We start from the raw sequence: 20,130 nt of genomic DNA on the forward strand, positions 1-20,130 counted from the left end.
TTCAATGCAATGTCCATCAAAATTACGACTCATTTATTTAATAGAAATAGAAAGAGCAATTTGCAAATTCATTTGGAATAAGAATAAGCCAGGATAGCTAAAAGTATCCTCAACAATAAAAGAACTTCTGGGGGAATAATCACCCCTGAACTCAAGCAGAATTACAGAGCAATAGTGATAAAAACTGCATGGCATTCATACAGAGACAAATGGATAGACCAGTGGAATAGAATTGAAGACCCCGAAATGATCCCACACACCTATCATTTGATATTTGGCAAGGAAGATAAAACAATCCAAAGGAAGAAACATAGCATTTTCCAAAAATAGTACTGGTTCAACAGGAAGTCAGCATGTAGATGAATGCAAATTATCCCATTTTTATGACCATGTACAAAGCTTTAGTACAAGTGAATCAAGGACCTAAACATCAAACCAGAAACACTGAAACGGATAGAAGAAAAGTTCGGAAAGATTCTTGAACACATGGGCACTGGAGAAAATTTCCTGAACAAAACACACATGACTTATGCTCTAAGATGAAGAATTGACAAATAGGACCTCATGAAACAGCAACGTTCTGTAAGACAAAAGACACTGTCATTAGGGCAAAACTACAACCAACAGATTGGGAAAACATTTTTACCAATCCTATATCTGATAGTGGGTAATATCCAAAATATACAAAGACAGGAGCAGGGCACAGAACTGAACAAGAGTGATCAATGCTTGTGAGCCACCATGTTGGTGCCAGGGTCTGAACTCAGGTCCTCTGCAAGAGCAATAACGGTTCTCATCTACCAAGTCACCTCTGCAGTCACACACAATCATTGTTTATACAACCCCCCAAACACAGCACCACTTGATGTGTGTGAACACGAATACTAGTCGTGCGGTGTGATTTATTTGTATGAATGTTCAGTCAGTGTGATACAAACGCTCTTGTGTTCATAAATTTTGGCATCGCCGTTTTCACTTGGAGGTTCTCTTCATTCTCAGCTTTGGTGTTTACATACATCATCAAGAGAGGAACCGCCCTGTCAGCCTACCCCGCCTCCCCCCATTTGCAGCTATGCCTGCCTTTCTTCACTAAGTTAAACACCACCTCAGACTCTCCTCTTTCATTTTGTTCAGTGTAGTAGACTCTCCAAAACCATAAAATGGAATCCCAGATGCAGAGGGAAGTTTTGCTGTTTGTTTCTTTGTTTGCTTTTAGTTCCTTTTTCCCACTTCCACTGGTTTGAGCTTGTGTCCCATTCAGTGGCAGGTACTTAATTCAGCCAGCATTTTAAGAAGGGCTGTGGGTGGAGTGTGATAAAAGGAAAATTACTGGAGAGAACTCAATGGGATTTTGACGATTAATACAAAGTGTTTATTGACTTGATTTTTCAGTCACACAGAACCCTGGACGGCACTGAGTCGAACTAAAACTTCACATCTGACAATTTGCTCCAAGGAACTAAAAAACCTGAAAGACAAAATTGATCCAACAAAATAAGCCCTAAGTTGTAATGATTGACCCTCTATAAAGAGAAATATTAAACTTTTTTTTAAAAATGGTGATTTTGTTGTTTTTTTTAACAATTTCATATACTTATATAATGAGTTTTAGACCTTTCCTTTCTGTTTTTCCCTTCCCAATTCCCCTCCCTCATCCCCCTCCCTCATTCTCCCATCCCCTCCTTCAGGTCTCCCTTGCTTCCTCCCTCATCATCCTCTGTCATCCCGTCGGTGAACCCCTTCTCTCACGCCATTCCCTCTCCAATTGGCACCGATTTTTCTGAAAAGTCCCCCCTCCTATTTCATGTTTCCTTTCTGCGTGTAATCCCTAAGTTTAATTAATTACATGAGAACAGAGGAATTCGACAGAACAACTTATCTACAGGTACAGGAATGAAGAAGGGAGTGAAGCAGAAATTTCTGGTTTCTTTGGAGACTCAACTGTGTCATGGATGTTGCTCTGGAAACTGTGTTAGGGGAGGATGTTTTACTGAGAACAAACACATGGTGTTTCTGGTAGCTGCCGGGGAAAAGGGCATGTGATGTTTAGAAAGGGTATGAGTATAACCCTGGACAACAGTGGGCAACACCACGGCATTGGCTTGCCTTGATACTCTTCGCTGATGCTCAATGGACTTTGATGACACTGGTGTGGCATTGACCATGCTGTGGCATTGGTTTACCTTTCCTTCTTCACTGACCATTGTTTGTCATGGCTTTGTAGAGAGAAAAGCCCCAGAGAACTTCTTGTGGAGACAATGCGGTGGCTTCTCACTGCCTCCTCAAACCCAGGCCAATTGGTAGAACTCAGCAATTTCTTCTGGGTTGAAATGTCCTTGGTGATTCGTGAATGATGTTTGCAAGTAGATCGACCTACCTCTGCTGATTCATGTCAACTGAACTGATATCCTGATGATGAAGATTGAAATCGCCCCAGAGAACTATTTCTAAGCAGGTCCACGTCGTCCTTTGTTTGCCGTATTGTCCTTTCCTTTCCACTAACTCTGGTGGGTGGTGTGCTAGAGGAAGTTTAAAGGGTTTAAAAATTCTTACTAAAGTAGGTCTTGAAAAATCTAAGCCTGCAGGATAGAACCCTCCTCCAGTAAATGTTGATTGCCAAGGGAGGGGAGGGTCTTCATGGCCTCTCCCATCTGTAATGAAGTGTTGAGGGGCCCAGTCTTGGGCCCATGACCATAGCCACCATCAATTTAAGAGTTCAATGACTAGGTCCAATCTAAAAGATATCCTTTTGCTGTCCACTTCCACATCTTCTGGTTCTTATATTCCTTCCACCCACTCTTTCATGATGTTCTCTGAGCTGTGGAGGAGAAGACTTAGCTGTTCTGTTTCCACCTGAACAGTCCAACACCACTGATTCCCAGCACTTTGTCCAGCTGTATGTCTCTGCCCATGGTAGTCAGAGGTTTCTTCTCTGATGAGAGCTGAGTGCAACCCTGATCTATAGATACAAATATGGAAGTTTGGAAGGAAGTTTGCCAATTTATTTAGCATTAGGTTCTTTCATAGGACCTATATCACCCTAACCATAGGTTCTTGACCAGTTTACAAAAGCTAGTGTGTATTCTCTCATGTGCAATATGCCTTGTATCCGATTGGAAAGCCACTGGTTACTTCCGTGACTGTGATGCCACTAACACATTACAGGCACATCTTGCCTGACATTTTAGCTTGAGTGGTTCTCTCCCGAGTAAGTTTGTAGATGATTTTCTCCCCTGGAAGCCTACTTAGCACTTTCTTGAACCATGAAGGCTTCCCATTATAGAAGATGCTTCCACCTCAACTTGAGATTGACCCTTCTGTGACCTGTGACCAAAAGGATTCAGTGTCCTCAGCAATAGGGTCTTACCATCAAGTTCTGGAGGACTACGAAGAACAATGACCAACCTGTAAAGTTGTGAGGGCTTTTGGGATCTCACTGGTCAGCAACTTATTGGAAGTCATCGCACATCTGGCACAGTGATTTTTGCTTAATTTTGGTTTTCTTTTGCTTTGATAAATACACTCATCACAGCCAGCTTGGGAAGGGAAAACTTTATATCATCTTCTCTGTTCCAGCCCATCATCAAGGAAAACCAAGACAGGATTGTGAAACAGGAACTACAGAGACTGCTCACTGGCTTGCTTCTAAGCGCACATTCAACTACCTTTACAGAGTCCAGACCCACCCGCATAGGGCGGTGCTGCCCACAGTAGACCAGGCTCTCCAACATCAGTGAACAGTCAAGGAAATGCCATCCCAGACATAGTCAAGGACAATCTGATGGAGGAAGCTCCTCAACCGAGGTTCTTTCTTCCAAGACTAGCCATCACAAGAAAATAATGAAAATAAAAAAAAAAAAGAAAAGAAATCAATAGCTTCAGGGAGAACATGGCTTATCCATGGAGGCTGCCTCCATTTGAACTCAACAGTTGATCTTGTAGATATAATCTATAACACAAGGTTTTATAACCCCTCTCACATAACCCTGTTCTAACTTAATCACCTAAGTGGAGATGGAGTGGGATGTAAGTTAAAGAAAAATAATTGGAGCAGAAAGAAATGCTTCTTGGAAATAACGCAAAAAAGGAAGCATATCTGCATCCTAGATGCTTTCCTCGCAGCATCTGTGCCTAGATAATGAAAACTGTTATGTTCCTGGTACAATAATTTCCAATATTACAAATCATACAAATAATACTGCTTATCATTCATAAAACACATTGGCACTAATCGTTTTGATGTTTTTTTCTAACTCACTCATAATGTAGATCTGATGAACTGGAATTGTGCACCTGCTCACTTATACATGAGGGAATTGAGTTTTAAATTTCGAACCAATTTCCCAATACTCTAAGCTAATAAAGGGGAGAGTAAGACAGCCGCACATTCTCTGGCTTCATGGCATGGACTCGTGAGAAATGCAAGTCAGGGTACCTTGGCAGGGAATTCCAAGGATCAGTTCATGACAACTGAAAGTTGTCTCGGATGCAAGAGTGAGAGTAAGGCTGAAGTCTGCCGGGTCCCAGCTGAGGATTCCTGAAACAGAATAACAGAATATGTTACAGAGCGAGGAGACTAAACTAAACATCCGGGAGTCCTCAGCAGATTGTACAGATCCAGGGCTGAGTGTTCATAAGTATGTTGGTCTTTGGGGGGGGGTGGAAAGGAACACTTATTTAGATCCCCATCTCCTACTATGTGCTACTACACTGGAGGCAATGCCTTATGTCCAAGGTTTTGTTTTGTTACTCTTTGTGTGTGTGTGTGTGTGTGTGTGTGTGTGTGTGTGTGTGTGTGTAAATACATGCACGTACCTTGTATAATGTAGGGACTAATCCGTTTTCTCTTCTACCTTATTCATTGAAGCAGCATTTCTCAGTCAAACACAGAGTTCACCAATATGACTAGTCTTGACAGCTATCTTGCTCTGGGGATCTGCCCTATCTCTACCTCCCAGGAGTGGGATTCTATGTTGTCGACAAAGCCTATCTATCATTTAACTGAGACCTGTGAGCCATCTCCTCAACTGCTAAGTTTCAAGTCCAAGTGTTAGACCCATCTTCTCTACTTTTGTTTTCTTATTTTTTTTCTTTTTTTTCTGTCTTGGTAATAATATCAGAATCAGGTTAAGGTATGACTGGCTCACTCAAACAATCACTCAAATACCTCCACACAAATGTGTTCTAATAAGGAGGAGGACCCTGCTGACTATCTATTCTGTAAAGTCTTACCTTAACAGATGAGTTAAAGGATGGAATTATCCTAGTGGGTGATTGTGGATGCTGTTGTTGATATTGAGAGAGCCAGGAGAATGAGGGGCCACAGCTGAGTCACTCATACTAACAGATACCAAGATGATTGTGGTAGTGCATAGCTATATTCTGTATACTCGCAAAGATCACAAGTTCAAATCCAGCCTGGACTACATAGTAAGTCAAAAGACAGCATTGGCTACATCGTAAATCCAAGGCCAGCCTGGGCTACAGAGTAAGTCCATGGCCATCCTGGGCTACATAGTAAATCCAAGGTCAACCTGGGCTACATAGAATGTCCAAAGTCAGTTTGGCCTACTTACATGACTCTTCTCCATACAACAACAGTTTTTTTTTCCTTTTTCGTTTCTGTCTCTCCTATTTCCTCTACACTGATACCAGCGCTGTAGTTTGGGGGTGTGGGCGAGAAGTTTCATCATGTCTGATGGTCCAGGATCTCCCAAGCAGCACGGCAAAACAAACAGTGCAGCAAACAAGTCTGTTTCGATTTTTGAAGAAAAATATGAACCATGGGAAGTGCTGTCTGAGGAAATGGCTCTAAGATGGGACAACGCCTCAGGAGACTGGGCTTGGATCTTGTGCTAGTTTCCTCGTGATAAAAACAATGATGTTCTCAACCACAGTCTGTGTTGGGAATATAATGCTGTGCTTCCATTTCAACACTGCATAATCTCCATATGGCAACCCTGGAAATCTTGTCTGATATGAAACAGATTATAGGAGAGGTAAGGTGAGTATAAACACTGTCATTAAAAAGTGTTTAAACGATGAATAATTTTTGTTTTAAATTTTTGTCTGTGGTACCAGGTTCAATGTTCTGCATAAACTCTAAAACACGGCAATTTCTTTTTTTTTTTAAATCGCCAAACAGAATGGACCTTATATTTTTCTATCTAGGTCTAATCGAGACGTAAAAATAAAATCCTTTGCTTTAAAAAAAAACTAATTGTGTTTCAATAGCTTTTTTTTGTTAATTTCTTATTTTTAGTGTTTTGTGTTTTGGGGTTCATTTTAACAATTATTTTTTCATTGAATTAATTTTCTTATTTTCTAGTGTAGATAAAAATTTAGGTTGCTGGTCTTTGTTTCTAATCTAAGAATTAGTGTTGTAAATAAAGTTTCCACTTAGCACCGTCATAGTTCTCTCTCACACATTTTGATAGTATGTTTCCTATCTTCTTCTTTTGTTTTTACTGTTACATATTTTCATTATTTCTTGACATATGTATTACTTGTGAATGTGTGATTTAATGTTTCTGGACTGGGAGACTCTTGTTGTCTCTCATTGAAGACGTCTATTTTAGTTTTGTTGTATTAGCAGAACACATCCCGAGGGGCTGGAGACGCAGCTCAGTGGACAGAGTGCTCACTTGGCTCTCACACAGCTCTGGGCTCCACCTACAGTACCTCATCAGCATGGTGTGCTGGTCCATGCCCATAGTCCCATTACCAGGAGGAGAACCAGGAGTTCAAAATCATCCTCGGGTGCATAGTGTGTTTGAGGACAACCTGGGCTACATGAAACCTGTATAAAAAAAATATGTCCCACAGGACATCCTTTCTTAGGCATTTGCCACACTTTGTTCTGTGGTTTCTGAGTGTCTGAAGAGTCCAGGGTACTTGAAGAAAAGAACATCCTGGTGCTACTAGGGACTGTCAGTCAGAGACATTGGCTGGTGATGCCATCTCATCCAAGCTGGTTTTCCACCTCCTTCTGTTGCTGATGGGCTGATCCGTGTCCACAGCTTTACTCATGATCGCCCTGCTTCCTTTTAGCTGTACCCATTCTTGCTTCCTGCTGAGGCCTTGATGGAGTTAATGACACAGAGAATTGGGGTCTCCTTCCACCCCACTGATTGTCTCAACAATAAGTTCTTTCTCTGTAGAAATAGTTTCTCTGTTGCTTACATTATCAGAAATAAATAGAACACTCTTTTCTGTTTTATTTTGACAGTGGGTTTCATTATGTAGGTAGGGCTGGCTGAAACTCACTGTATAAACCAGGTCGGCCTTGAACTCACAGAGATCATCTTGCTTCTGAGTGCTGGGATTAAAGGGGCATACCTGGCTCCTTTTTTTTAATTTTTTTTAAATTTATCTCTATGGTGTGTGTGTGTGTGTGTGTGTGTTTGTTTGTGTGTGTTTGTGTGTGTATGTGCGTGTGTGTTTATGTGAGTGTTTGTGTGTTTGTGTTTGTGTGTGTGTATGTGTGTGTGTATGTGAGTGGGTGTGTGTGTGTTTGTGTATGTGTGTGTGTATGTGAGTGGGTGTGTGTGTTTGTGTGTGTTTGTGTGTGTATGTGTGTGTGTATGTGAGTGGGTGTGTGTGTGTTTGTGTATGTGTGTGTGTATGTGAGTGGGTGTGTGTGTTTGTGTTTGTGTATGTGTATGTGTATGTGTGTGTGTGTGTGTGTGTTTTGACCAAAGAGTCCATCAGATCATCTGAACCCTGATCCTCTGCAAGAGCAACCAGTGTTCCTAACCAGTGAGCCATCTCCCCAGCCCCTTCCGCCTGCTCTAAAGTCCACTTCATTGTTCATCTTGCCCAGACATGCCTTTAATTCCTACTCTTAGTGTTTGCTTTAATTCAGTGAGTTCCTATTCGATTTTCTCTTGTTTCTTCTATTACATCACCAAGATGATGTGTATCCTTTTGTTTTGGAAGTTTCTCATTGACGACGCTTGAATCCTGGCTTTAAAATCCTTGCTGACAATTCTTACAATGGTTTTCTCTTGGTGCCACCACCAGAAAACTGTTTTTTTCTCCTCTGCTTTTCATTTAGGGGGATGGTCATGGTGTGACGTGATTTCCATTTTGACATCGTTTGTCTAAGATTTCAGTAGTCCTGACACAGTGGGTGCAGTGGCTGTTTATCCTTCATAAGCTTTTGGTGGTGTTTTGGTTTTTCTGGATTTGCCTGATTGAATAAAAGGGATTATACCTCCAGTCCATACCAACAGGCATATCTTAGAGGGGTTGGGAAGAGTGGTTCTCAACCTTCCTAACCTAACCTATTCATACAGCTCCACCAACTGTAAAATTATTTCATTGCTACTTTAATTTTGCATATAGTTATGAATTGTAATGTAAATGTCTGATGTACAGGATATATGATATGTGACTCCTGTGCAAGGGCCATTTGAGCTCCCAAAGCGGTCTCAATCCAAGGGTTAAGGACCACTGATCTGGACTTAGTGGGATGCACTTACCGATGTAGATGCGTTGCCCAGTGTTGCTGGGGAGGAGTCTCCATCTCTGGAAGGCAAAGTATCTTCCAAGAACAGGCTTTTTCTTGGGTCCCTCTGGAATAGTGGACACACTCTTGATGGTTACTAATGGATCAACTGACTCCAGGCAGTTTTCTTTTACATCATCGAAGATGAGGATTCAAAAAGGGTTCTGCTAGCCAAAAGCAGTGGCTGAAGCTATCCCTCACAATCTTTCCCCTTCCCTAATGGCTCCTTCTCCGCACAAGGCCTACAGTAGATGTCTGAGTCCCTCCCAAGCTGCACCTTTCCAATCTACACTCTTCCTCTGTGCTGTTTCTTTCACGAAGAGCACACATGCTAACCCTGAACCCATCTTGTCTTCAGTCAGCACTAACCATCTAGTCCTCTCTGCCAGCTTCACTTTCCCGTATGACCTGGCTGCTCACAATTCTGAGGCATGTTCACGCTTGTATGGACAAACAGAATGGCACCAATTGGTTAGTCTATAATGACGCTGATTCTGTATGATTCTGATTCAGAAGCCTGTTAATCCAAGATGAAGAGACCATCTGCAGAGGAAGGAGTTCTTGTGGGATGTAATCACCACAGAAGGGATCCAGTGGGCTACCAAGACAAGAGAGGGAGCCAAACTCCCTTTCATAATTTAACCTTTTTCCACAATAGCATCATTAATGGATCTTTATTTGTAGGTTGCATCCCTCTTGACCTAATCAATTCTTCACAACTACATTCCCACTGGGGATTAATCTTCAGAAAATTACTTTTGGGCGAACAAATTCAAACCAGAGATGAGGGTGAATATTTGGATATATATAGTGGGGGTGGGTATTATTCTTCCCACGTCCTGTACCCTTAAGATCTCTAACTCCCTCCTTCCCCATGGTAGACTCACTGAATGACGTGAATTCCAGGTGATTGATGAGGTACAGACACCAAAGCTCATTGTCATATCCTGTCATCAGTATCAAGCTCAAAACAGCAAGAGCCACCTGTGGGAAGGAAAATATGAATAAACTTTACGGTATCTCTAAACTATAAACCCCCAATTTAATCAAAACTTTGTTTTAGACTCAGTTCTTTTATATCGATGTGCTTTTAATGTGCAAGTCAGTGAGCTTGCTTGTGACCCTTCTACAGGTTTATACTGTACATTAGCCATCATCATCCTCAACACTCACCTCCATTTCCACCTGCACACACACACACACACACACACACACACACACACACACACACACACCCTGCTGCTCCCCTTCCTCTTCCTAAATGCCCCCATTCACTTAATATCCCTTATTAAAATCTAAATATTGCAATCGTCTGAGTCTGGCTTGTTTTACTTAAAACATTGTATTTTACACTCCATCTGTTTTTCTGAGAACAAAACCATTTCCTCTTATACACGGATGAAAATCACATCAATGTATATCCCATTTTTTAAGCCTTTAATCCAGTAATCAACAGCTAAGGTTATTCCAATGGCTTGTCTATTGCACACAGTGTGGCAATCAGAATGGATGTGCAGGGTCCTGGTTAGTTTTTATTATCAGTTTGACTCAACCTGGGAAGAGGGAGCCTCAGCTGAAGAATCGCCTCCATCAGATTGGCCTTTGGCCACATCTCTAAGGAATTTTATTTTTTTTGATGGTTGATGTGGAAGGGTCTATCCCACTATGGGGAGTGTCATCCACTATGAAGGTGGCCCTGGGTTGTATGAGAAGGAGAGAAAGCTGAGTAGGTCATGGATAGCAATCCAGTACCCAGCATTTCTAAGTTGTCTCTGCTTCCTTTCCTGCCTCTAGAGGCCTGTCTGTGTTCCTGCCCCAACGTCACTCAGTAACAGACGGGAACCTAGAAGATAGAGTGAGACAAACTCTTTCCTCCTCAAGTTGACGGTTTTGACGAGATTATTCTTCTTGTTGCCTACTTGTTCTTCACTTTTTTGAAAGTTGTCTCTGTTTATTTTTCTTAGAAAGATGATATTACACGTTTTCTTATGGGCTCTCAGTCTCTCTGTATCTCTCTCTTTCTCTGTTTCTGTCTCTCTGTCTCTCTGTATATGTGTGTTTGTGAGTGTATATGTGTATGTTTGTGTGTGTGTTTGTGTGTGCATGTGTGTGTGTTTGTGTGTGTATGTATGTGTGTGTGTTTGTGTGTTTGTATATGTATGAGTGTTTCTGTGTGTGTGTGTGTGTGTGTGTGTGTGTTTGTGTGTGTGTGTGTCTGCTTTCCAGGCTTAAAAAAAATCCCCAAGACTGTAAATCTCAGCAGGTGCCTAGAGAAGGAAGATGAAGGGGAGAAAGGGGGGAAAATCATGTCATTTGAGTTAACCCCACATTGTTGTCAGCCACATAGTGGACAACAGTCACATAATGGCAGAGGAGTCATAAGAGCAGAGAGAGAGAGGAAAACTCAAAGCGTGAAGGAAAATATGCTTAAAACTACGATAGAAGGGAGACAAAGAAGACGGTGCACTTAGAAAAGTGGACAGATTTTAAAAAGCTTGCATAAGTTGTTAAGCTCTAAGTACATTTAAAAAATAATAATGTTAAAGTGGGAGGGAATTACTGGGAAGAGGGAAGGGAGGGTCAGAGTCTGGTGGGGACAGGGGAGGGATCTGAAAAGAATCCTTTTGAAGATCTGAAGAACTATGTGACAGAAACAATTAAAGTGCCCTGTAATTTACAGGTAAATTCCACACTTACCTGCATCCAGTATTCTGTCTACCCATATTTCAAAAACAAAATTACTTCATCTATTTCATCCTGTTTTGCTGCATTTGATCTAATGAATTCCGTGTATCCAGAAGTGCTGGTAAATTTTAAAGACATTTAATATATGACTGGTCGATATCGGGTTTGTCATCAGTTTATCCCTACTTTGGAAGAAGGTCCAGGAGCTAATTTTTACTCCCTCTTTGCAAAGAATCCATAATTCATGATTGCCCTTGATTTCAATGCAAGGTATTTAATCCTGGCAAATTCCAGCTTTGTGTGAATAAAAATGGCCCTCCTCTAATTGTGGGTTTTGATAAAGCTAATTTTGGTGTGCTATCCAGTGGGCTGCCTCAGAGAGAAAGGCTACCAATATTTCTTAAACGGAGAATGGCTTAAATATAACCACAGGAAAGATAGGAGCTGGGAAAATAACCACCAAGGATGTTGGTGACTCAGAATCCAAAGACCATTTCAGGAAAAAAAATGCATGAAAAGAGCTACATGGGGAGATTGTGACTCCAGTTATCAAAATATTTAGGTGCGGACTTTATTTTGGGTCTCCACGAGGCTACATGAGAAGCTAAAACCGACATGCTGGAAGTTTCTAAGCGTTACTAGGGAAGGAAGTGGCCTGAGAGCGCTTCTATGACGTAAGCAGAGCCTGGATGATGTCACAGAGAGAAGGGCGGAGGTTGCACTTCTCTTCCACTTGGGGCGCTAGACTTCCTTGATGGTGGGTTCACTATCTTCCCAGTGGTGTGTGAAAGAAAGTTCAGCTCCTGAACCCCCCAATTGTTCAACAGGCTTTTGGTGCCTGACCGGTTTCCGAAGACAGAATCTGGACGACTAAAACATTTTCTTTCAGTAAACACGTTTATGAACATAACTGGGACCCTTGTAGCCCAGAAAGCTAAAAGTTTTCCCTCGTACAGCGAGTAACGGTATGTTCTGATGTCTTCCACGTTTGAGAGCTAGGCCCATGGTCTAGTCTAGTCAGTCTCCGGAGTTTATTATCCTTTGCTAACAATATCTAGTTTATAATTCTACGAAAATGCCAAAGATCCTTTCTGTGCCTGTGCATTTCAGGAGATAATATTTCTTTGTTTTTTTTTTTTTTTTGTTGCTTTTTTTTATTTCGGAGCTGAGGACCGAACCCAGGGACTTGTGCTTGCTAGGCAAGTGCTCTACCACTAAATCCCAACCCCATTAGATATTAATACTAAATGGCTGTTGTTGCCTAGGCAAAAGTCCCTTCATGTGGTCGAAGATTCAACAGCTTCATGGAATAAACCTGGGGCTCGGTCTGGATGCACAATACAGAAAGCCAGTGGACTGGTGCTGTGTCTCTGGGCAGACACTTGTGGATGTTGCCACATAGTTCATAGTTAGAGGGTAGAAGAGGGGTGTGGCCACCCTTCTGGCTCCTTTGCTATCCTATCTCTCTGTTCTGCTTGCTTAAAGTGGGGGGACAAGGAAACTTAATACCACAGTTACCTAGCCATTCAAGGAGAGGTTCCTCAGCAGAAGCAAAGTGCCACGGGCTGAAGAAATGTGTCTGAATATGTTATTCTGAGCTGTAGAGAACCATTTTTTCATTTCCCTTTGAACTTTTGATTTTGATTTTTGAGACAGTGTTTTCCTGTGGGTAGCTTTGGCTATCCTGGAACTAACTCTGTAGACCAGGCTGACCTTGATCTCACAGAGGTCCTCCTCCCTCTGCCTTTTGAGTGCTGGAATTAAAGGTGTGCTCCACCATTGCCCAGCCCTCCTATGAACTTTTGATTACGACAGAATTAGATTCACATTCTCAAACCTGAATATCATGGCCTTCCTCACCTGCTCCAAAGTTCTCTTAAACCAAAGCCTTGGTCCAGTGCCCTCCCCTCCCCACCCCCATTGTTCTTTCAGGAATTCATATGATAGAGGGAACAGCATTTTGTCTGCTTTAAGAAGGCAAGCTCTTCAAACCCAGGCCATGGGCAAGTATGAAGCCTGAGCACAGAACGATAGAAACAAGACAGTTTACCAGGATGCCGTGGCCTACCACACTAGGTCTACAGAGATGAAGAAGAGGATGTCTCTGAGGAGGATGAGCACACCATCCAACCAGAAGCAGAGGAGGAGGTGGCCTTCTCCCAAGGCCCTGGGGAATAAGGTGGGCTGCAGAATTTCCCATTGATGGAAGGAAGGTGATGAGCCTCTCACCCAAAGGAAGGCCATCATTCTAGATCAACTGCCAAAAAATCCCTCTCTCTATCTGGTCAAGTATGACGGAATTGACTGTGTCTATGGCCTGGCACTTCACAGCGATGAGAGGATTTTAAAGCTTAAGATCTTGCCTCACAAAGTAGTGTTTCCTCAAGTGAAAGACGCCCATCCCGCAAGTGCCATGGTTGGCCGAGCTGTGGAGCATAAATTTGAGGGCAAACATGGCTCTAAGGACAACTGGAGTGGGGTGGTCCTAGCCCATGTGCCGATCATGAAGGACTGGTTTTCCATCACCTACGAGAAAGATCCAGTCCTATACATCTACCAGCTCCTGGATGATTACAGAGAAGGTAACTTCCGTATCATTCCAGAGACTCCTCCAGCAGAGGTGAAGTCAGACGTTGACAGCAACATCTTAACAGGTCAATGTATGCAGTACACCAGAAGTTACGGGTCCAAAAAGATTGGCAAAGTCATTTACCAAGTTCTCGCCAAGTCTTCCATGTACTTCATCAAGTTTGTTGGCAATGTCCACATCTAAGTCTATAATCTGGTGGAAAAGATCGGTTAAGGGGAAATTCACAAAGTGTGGGGGACATAGATCTGTAATTTATAGGATTGGGGGAAAATGTTTTTATGTGTTTTAGATACACAAGGGCCTTTGACAACCCCAGTATCTTTTCCAGTGGAATTTGTTTTTGCTCTAAAAATTAAGATGTGCGATGTGACGTGTTGTATGTGAACACTTTGGTGGAGGAGACGGACTTTGGTGGATGGAACATGGAGAGGAAGCCTGAAAAGTCAAGGCTGTGAACAGCAAGTCTAATATCACGTAGGCTAAAACAAACAGGACTGAGCTGGTCTGGTCTTTAGGGAGAGAAAAGAACTGGAGATGAGGCTTAGAGGAGCAGGGATGGCACGGAAAAAAAAAAGATGGATGTTCAAGAAACAGTGGAGAGGGACCAGAAATAGATAGACTCTCTGAGGTGAAGTTTGATGGAGAAACAGACTGTTGGGGAAAGAGTGGCAGGGAACAGGGAGGTGGTCTTGGAACTCAAGGGGAAACCCAATAAACTGATCCAAGCAGACTGAGAATCAGAGAAGGTCGGGGATTGTTTGACTAACAAAACCTAATGAAACCTGTTTCTCATCTGAAGATGTATTATTTTTAATTATGTGGGTGGGGGCAGGGCATGAACACAGGAGACTACAGAGACAAGAATAGTCAGGTCCCCTGGAGCTGGAATTAAAGGTGGTTGGTGGCCATTGGACATGAGCTCAAAGAACAAATCCACGTCCTCTTTCAAAGCAGACGAGCTCTTGATCTATTGGTCATCTCTCCAGGCCCCTAAAGTCATCTTTTTAAATACATGCAACCTTCACATGCAGAGAAGAGACCAGGATGAGGGTTAGAAAGATCAAATTGATGGGGATGTGGAAGAAAGACTAAAGAACTCATGAGGGAGTAGAGGAAACTGAGGGACGAAGGAATTCCAATATGGAGTTCTCATAAAGTGAAGCAGGAGACCAGGAAGAAAAGAAAGGGTCTAGAATGAATTGAACTTGGGCTGCATCCATATTGGTCTCTTTGTTTCCTTAAAGAACAGCCAACCATCACTACAGAAGGTGGATGTGAGGGGGAGGCTTCCCCGGAGGACATTTTAACGAGGATAACTCAGGAGTAGTGAATGCCAAACTAAGTTTATATCTATCGATTCCTGAAAGTATCATAAAGCCCATTATTTTGTATGATCAGTAAAAAGTAATTTAAAAGGGAAGATGAGGATGCCGTGAGCTTCTGTCAGGTGTTATGTGGATCCTGTGTTTAGCTTCCCTGAGCACGTTAGACTCTGTTGCATCCTGTAATATTTTTTGAGGTCTCTTCTCAATGCCCCTAGATGACCACAAAGAGCTCCTGCACTGGCTTGTCTTGCCTGGCTCTCCTTCGACTGGATGGCTTCCTACACACCTGTGGGGCCTGTTACCCTATCTAGCCCCAGGAAGTTCCCGTCTTTTACTCACATGTAAGCTTATCCTCAGAAAACTCTTGATGGTGCCTCCAGTGCAGAGGTGCTGAGCTCTTTCATATGCCATTTGCCGTGACTTTAAAATGCTTTGCAGTTCCTGACCATGTAGCTCTCTCCTCCTGAGAAGTCTCTGTGCACCCCATGGGGTCTCTCTGAGCCACATCTACACTCCAAGAGTTTCTTTGGAGACAACCTTATCATGGACTCATTCATTGCTGTTTCATCTCTCAAGAGTAAATTTCTCACTGCAGGACTTGAAAATACTTTCTATCATTGATTAATTCTGCTATTTGGGGGTTTTTATACTGGCTGGTTGTCTGACGGTTTCATTGCTGCGAAAAGACACCATGACCAAGGCAACTTATAAGGGACAACATTTTTTTGGGGATCTTTTTTTTTTTTTGGAGCTGGGGACCGAACCCAGGGCCTTGCCCTTCCTAAGCAAGTGCTCTACCACTGAGTTAAATCCCCAACCCCAAGTGACAACATTTAATTAGGACAGGCTTTCAGGTTCAGAAGTTCAGTCTATTTTCATCAAGGCAAGAAGCATGGAAGAGTCTAGACAGACATGGTATTGGAGAAGAAGCATATCACCCCCACAGTGATATGCTGCCTCTAACAAGGCCACACCTACTCTCACAAGGCCACACCTCCTACTTGTGCCACACTTCCCATGGGACAATCACATGCTAACCACCGCCCTGATTTTATGCCAACTGGACACAAGCTAGAGTCATCAGAGAAGAGGGTGCCTCAGTTGAGAACATGCGTCCATAAGATCCAGCTGGAGGGCATTTTCTTAATGATTGGTGGGGGAGGGCCCAGCCCACTGTGAGCGGCAACATTCCTAGGGTGGTGGTCCTGGGTTCTATAAGAAAGCAAGCTCAGCAAGACATGAGGAGCAAGACAGTAAGCAGTGCCATTCCATAGCCTCTGCCTCAGTTTCTGCCTCCAGGATCCTGTCCTGTTTGAGTTCCTGTCCCAACTTCCTTTGGTGATGAGCAGCAATGTAGAAGTGTAAGCTGAATAAACCATTTCCTCCCTAACTTGCTCTTTGTTCACGATGTTTCCTTACAACAATAGGAACCCCAAGTAAGACAATTTCTTATAGAAACAGTGTGTCTAGTAGAGCCACAGACACTTACCTCATAACCACAAATAGAGACGTATAGACGCTTTGTTTTAATTTAAAGGTAAGACTTGCTCATGTACTGACCTGTGACTTTCTAGTTTGCTTCCTTCTCGTCCTGATGAATGCCATGATCAAAAATAACTTGGGGAGGAAAGGGTTATTACCTTACAGGTTACGGACCATCAGTGAGGGAAACCAGAACGGGAGCTTGAAGCGGTAACAAGGAGCTCTGCTTGTTGTCCTGCTCCCTGTCTCAGTCATTGTTCTGTTGCTGTGAAGAGACACCATGGTCAAGGAACTACTATAATGAAAGCATGTAATTGGAGGATAACTTACAGTTTCAGACGTCTGGTCGATCATCATGGCAGGGAGCATAACACGGGAGCAATAGAGAGCTACTGCTCTGTAAGCAGAGAGAGAGAGAGAGAGAGAGAGAGAGAGAGAGAGACAGAGACAGAGAGAGACAGAGAGAGAGACAGAGAGAGAGACAGACAGAGACAGAGAGAGAGATAAAGAGAGAGAGACAGAGAGAGAAAGAGAGACAGAGACAGAGAGAGAGAAAGAGAGAGGGACAGAGAGAGAGGGAGGGGGAGAGAGAGGAAGGGAGGGAGGGAGGGAGGGAAGGAGAGAGAGACAGAGAGAGAAAGAGAGACAGAGAGAGAAAGAGGGACAGAGAGAGAGAAAGAGAGAGAGGGAGGGAGGGAGAGAGAGAGAGGGAGGGAGGGAAGGGGTGAGGGAAAGAGAGAGAGAGAGAGAGAGAGAGAGAAACTCTGGCAAAGCATGGGGCTCTAGAAAACTCAAATGCCACCATTGTCGACACCCCCACTACCTCCAATGAGGCCCACCTCTTAATCCTTCTAATCCTGGAAAATACTGTCATTCCCTGTTAATTAAATATTCAAATATATGACTGGGGGAACCTTTCTTATTCAAACCGCCACACTCCCCATGGCTGCTCCATTACTATTTCTTACAGCCTAAAAGGCTATTCTTTTTACACATGACTACTGATGAACTTGCCCACAATGGTGGGCCCTCCCACAACAATCATTAATCAAGAAAATGTTCCATAGACTTGCCCAAAGACTAATCTAAAGGAGGCAGTTCTTGAATTGTTCTCTCTTCTCAGTTGACTCCAGATTGTCAAATTGGGGGAAAAAAGAGGGAGAGACCCAGAACCATAATGTTTCTCTTACTCCATGTTACATCCTCACCACCAGCCACTCTCTTCTCTCAGTGTACAGACCCACTTCCCTGTATGGCAGAACTGAAGAGTAACTACTGTCACAAACATGAATACTCGAGGATATAGGACAAGAAATGAACACATTCTACAGCTGCCAGCACCAAACAAAAGCATTTTACTGTGTGCTGCACTTACTGGGAGACTGTCAGTCACTGGCCATTTCATGGGTCACAGTAGACCACAGAACCAAAAAGTCACAACCTACATATCATCTCCTCTCAGCGGGAGACATAGCCCTTTCTCAAACCCCATGAATCTATCTGTAGGCTTAGATTTTTCAAAACCTGCTTTATTTAGGGTTCTTAAACCTTCTAGCCCACCAACCAGAGGTAGCAGAGAGAGAAAGTTGATAGGAAAAGGGAGAGAGTTGTGGACCTATTTAGAAGTAATTCTTTGGGGTAACTTCAATCTTCATGGTGCAGTACGATCCAATAGCAAATGCAAAACACGAATAAGTAGCAGTGCCTTGATCTTGCAGAGACCACAAGGCTCTAACAAACCAACAAGAAGCAGCAGAAGCAGCCAGAAGCAGCCCGAATAGCACAGGTTCTTTTGTGCATTTCTCATTACGGAACGAAGACCAGCAAAGACCATCGAAATATTGCAAGGTGTAGCAATGTAAAGATGTCCTCTCCATCTCTGTGGGATTACATTTATGTTCTCCATAAACATCCTGTCCACCTTCAAGCGTGTGCTCCAGCTAAATATCACATGCCTTCTCATGTGTCTGCTTCAGCAAAACATTCTCTCCTAACATAGCTTCCGGAAAAACATCCTGTGACACAAGTGAGTTTCCAAAGAAACCAAAATTCTTCCACTTCATCTAGTCTTATCTCACACTCGGCAGTGACAGCACAAAACGTATAATGGCCGTCTTGCAAGGGTCCTAGGCCTCAGCTCCATCATCCGCTGGAGCTTCTGCAATTGCACTCCGTGAAACTCAGCCCCTTTTGTGAGCACAACCTTCAGTTATCCCCGTAAACATTGTGCTCTCTCCATCTTTGCTCTCAGCCAATAGCTGTCCAACTTCCAGCCAACTCAGCTGTGATCAGAAAAACCCTCATCAAGAAAGTCAATGAATTTGACTTGATTTTTTTTTCCCTGACGGAACGGAGTGTTCTCCCTGCAAGGTTACCCTGGTGTCTGAGTCATCTGTAATAAAACCCACTACTATTAAGATCAAAGTCACAGGAACTATGACAAATAGCAAATCACACGACAAGCATCACAATTGGCCAAGCCTTTTCTGCAGCCTTATTAAAGTATAATTTACTTTCTTAAAAAAATCCATTTATTTTAAGTGTGTAATTTAATGATTTTACAGCAAAATTTATGGCTTCCTTCGCTTTTTTAATAGTCATTTCCCACTAGTTCATACGATATCACAGTCTATTAAAAACACAGAAGTGAAGTCAGGAGAAGGACCAGAGCGGGAAGCAGGAGGTTCTTGATTTGCTAAGACGACAGATACATTGGCAGAATCGTCTGGATAAAACCACTTGGGAAACATTGGGTCTTCTCTTAGTGTGCAGCCTCCAGACAAAGAGTTTAAAGGGTTAAGTCATGTGTCCTCCTACATCAAATCCGGAGCTGACCTTGTGTGGTCAGCATCACTTTTGGCCACTTTCATGTTAATCCCATTCATCACTCTTGCACATTGCCTAGCAACTCACATAGTAAACAAACTTATTTTGGTTCATGGTTTCATAGGTTTCGGTCCATTGTCACATGACCATGAAAGGGGCATGGTAGAGCTCAACTGCTAACCTCACTGTCATCCAAGAAGCATCAACACAGGAAGAGACCAAGGACAAAAAAACACCCTCCAAGACATGTTCCAAATGACCAAGTCCCTTAATTTCCAATATCCTAGTTTCCCACCACCTTCATACACATCCATCAACAGATGAACTCATTGAGTAGAGCTCACAGGGTCCAATCGCCTTTCATAGTCCCACCTTTGAACATTGTACTGGGACAATGTGTATCTTAAACCCTTAGGGTAGGGCCAGAATGTTGTGTCAGAGGTCTAAACGTCACCGCACACTAGAAACAGCTGGGTAGGTTTCTCAACATCCCCCATTTCTTTCTGGGACTGAGGTACACCATGTCTGCATTGCAGCATTTTGTCTGGGGTGAGATACCGTCGGCAGTCAATTGTAAAGATGCCCCCACCATGTGTGTGCTTGAATGTAAAATGGGACATCTATAATATAGACACACATGCATATACACAGACTCACAGAGAGAGGCAAAAAGGTAAGGAGTTGAGTCTTAGGAACCCTCAAAGAAGAAGGAG

Source organism: Rattus norvegicus, chromosome 3, assembly GCF_036323735.1.
Source record: "Rattus norvegicus strain BN/NHsdMcwi chromosome 3, GRCr8, whole genome shotgun sequence".
Classification (NCBI taxonomy): Eukaryota; Metazoa; Chordata; class Mammalia; order Rodentia; family Muridae; genus Rattus; species Rattus norvegicus.